The sequence below is a fragment of the Mustela nigripes genome, chromosome 1 (assembly GCF_022355385.1).
Source record: "Mustela nigripes isolate SB6536 chromosome 1, MUSNIG.SB6536, whole genome shotgun sequence".
Taxonomy (NCBI): Eukaryota; Metazoa; Chordata; class Mammalia; order Carnivora; family Mustelidae; genus Mustela; species Mustela nigripes.
Genome location: NC_081557.1, coordinates 129,910,062 through 129,913,106, shown reverse-complemented (window position 1 = coordinate 129,913,106; position 3,045 = coordinate 129,910,062). Strand labels below are relative to the sequence as shown.

The following is a 3,045-nucleotide window of genomic DNA, read 5'->3' as shown; positions in this document are numbered from 1 at the left end:
TTCTGCCCCTTTTTTTTTGCAGCTCTGTGAGCTACTCCAGTATCTATCCAATAAATCTAATGCTTGACTAAGCTGCTTTTGGCATTCTGTCACTTATGACCAATAGAATCCTAAAAAATACACCTGGGTGCTGATCCAACACTGTAGAAAATTAAATATTTCCCCCATAGTTGAGTACAACCATACAGGGCCAGCAGTAACTGAAGGCTTCAAAAGTTTAAGACACATACTCACTTCAGCAGCACAAAAACTAAAAATTGGAATGATACAGAGAAGATTATCATGGCCCCTGCGTAAGGATGACATGCAAATTCATGAAGCATTCCATATTTTTGAATCATGGAATACTACATCAAAAACTAATGATATACTGCATGGTGACTAACATAACATTTAAAAAAAAAAGTTTAAGGCATTATTAACTCAAACAGAAAATTTCCATAGTACTTTTCTAGCAACTTCACGGACCCCATGATCAAGTATATTATAACTAGGAGAGGAAGAACCTACCATGTTCCTAGTCTGTGGTTATCTGTCTCAGCTGAGGTCTACCTTAGAACAATAAGCAATGATAATGACAGTATCTGGTGCAATGAAAGGGTAGCATGTGAAGAATGGGATACAAGCTATGTGGCCACACCCATGCAGACTCTAAGCCAAGAATGGATGATGGCCCAGCAAGACCAAAGAAATGGCCCAGAGGTAGCTAGTGAGACATAACTTTATTGGAGAAGCTTACACACAGGAAGCCCAGAAGCAGCAGACTATACAAAGCATTGCTGCTGGGATCTGCATGCAGCAGGCTTTTGTCCTGTAGCAACTAGCCTAGCAACTATCTGGAGCCTTTTCCCTCTTTGCTTGACCAGTGTTCCAAGGAAATCAAGGCCTGACATCCAGACTTTTTTTTCAGTAATCTCTACTCCTAATATGGAGCTCAAATTCATAACTCTAAGATCAAGATTCTCATGCTCCACCAATTGAGCCACCCAGATATCCCCAGACATTCTTCATTACCAAAGAGATCCTACAGTTTGGCCACCAGTGAAGCCCCTGATCTTGAACACCAAACAATATGTTCGTTTGTTTGTTTTTTTCTATATATCCTACTTGATGAGAATATAGAGGAAGGATGGGATCTGTATATTCTCAAGATAGTGGTTAATGGGGGCATTCAGGCTGTGCTTATACAAACCAGCCTTCCAGCACATACTGTACTCTCCATACTAGTATACCCTGAATGGCCTGTATGTAGATAACTCTACATACCCTCTTCCTAGATATCCCTGGGGCCAGTATGGCAAGGTGCATTGCAACCAAATCCCACAGCAACAGTACAAGCCTTGGCACCTAAATAATGGGAAAACACAATGGTTAAGAAACTATAGAAAATATTTTGCCAGAGAGAAGGCAAGTGATTTAACTGAGCACCACCAGGGTCAGTAGCCAGGGAATCAATACACTTAATGTGTGTGTTTACACAATTTAAACAATTGGGAAATGCTGTAGGAATAGCCACTACATACATGCAGCATTCTGTCTTGATGAGAGTACATGTCCCTCCTTGTGCTGCGGTTAACATGTCAAGAGCCACTCTATTTTGCAGAACTACCTGTCTTATTTGGGAACTCTCCTCAGTAAGGAGGGTGATGGCCTTACAGGTGCAGTTAAAGGTAACAGCTCTGTGTTTGGCTAGGGCCTCTCCTTGCCATCTACACTCATGGTGGCCGCAAAGGAAGAGAAAATGGAGAGGGGATAGAACCACCAAGATGTTCTTTGGGTTCTATGCGGGGCCTAACCACACCCCAACTGATAGATTTGTCCTATAATCAGGTAGGTAAATAGCTTGATAGGTAGGGGTGCAGTATGAGTTTGGTTATAGAGTAAGTAGAGCTAGCCATGGGTACCCCACGCCCATAGCCATCCCCATGGAGAAGGGAAGGCACCTTTGACTCCTTAGCCAGGTATCCACAGTAATGAGTATAGTGTGATTGCTTTGTGGTGTGTCTATCCACCCCACATTATGACCTGGGACATTTATGGTCCTGTTTTGCTGCTCTGTGCATGATGAGGCTACTCCCATAGCTTGTACCTAGGTTGCAGTTAATCATCCCAGGCCATCCCAAATGGCATATTCTATTGGAAGAGTTTTATTTATCTGCTCTCATATCAACTGGAAAATTTTCCTCTTTGTGTCTTTTGGAAGGGGGAGCCAGATACCTGGGGAACATGTGTCAGTTCAGGTTGGAGCAAGGTGTTATACCAAGTGTAGAAGCTTTTCCACGTGCCAAGGTTGGCAATTAAGATTTGCCAGACGAAGCCCACAGTCACTGATGGGGGAATTGACTACATACCTGAGAGTTGGTCTTATTCTGTATAGAAGCCGTAGTCAGGGTTTCCAATGCAGAATCTAAAAGCAAAACTGTAAGCTGCAGGGCGCCTGGGTGGCTCAGTGGGTTAAAGCCTCTGCCTTCAGCTCAGGTCATGATTCCAGGGTCCTGGGATCAAGCCCTGCATCGGGCTCTCTGCTCAGCAGGGAGCCTGCTTCCCTTTCTCTCTCTCTGCCTGCCTCTCTGCCTACTTGTGATCTCTGTCAAATAAATAAATAAAATCTTTTTTTTTTTTTTAAATGTAAGCTGTTTAGTAGCCACCACAAAAAAAAAAGTCATGATAGTTTAATAGAATGTAGGAGGTGGTGTTGTTCTGGGATCATACCACCCCACTGTGGTTTGGCTCTAAGTCTGTAGAAGCCGATCATTCACCTCCCCAGGGGGTAAACCTGAAAAGGGTAGTGGGCATATAGCAATGCTCCATAGGTGAATATGATAATGCCCTCTTCTTTATGAGAGGCCTAGAGTTATGTACCTTCATTGTCTTTGGTGGAGGGGTGACGAAATGGGATGATGGTTAGGTTCTCTCCCTATTCCCCATCAGCGCCAAAAACCCGAACCATCATGGACTTCTTTTTCTTTTCTTTTCTTTTCTTTTCTCTTCTTTTCTTTTTAAAGATTATTTATGTATTTATTTGACAGAAAGAGAGAGGGAGCA

The 3,045-nt window shown here is 42.9% G+C and overlaps 1 non-coding gene across 1 annotated transcript; it reads left to right on the top strand.

Moving 5' to 3' along the window:
* The first annotated feature begins 226 nt into the window (after positions 1 to 226).
* LOC132009376 (U6 spliceosomal RNA) lies at positions 227 to 334 on the top strand. The gene has a single exon (XR_009401887.1). It is a non-coding gene; the product is annotated as a U6 spliceosomal RNA (small nuclear RNA).
* The last annotated feature ends 2,711 nt before the right edge of the window (positions 335 to 3,045 follow it).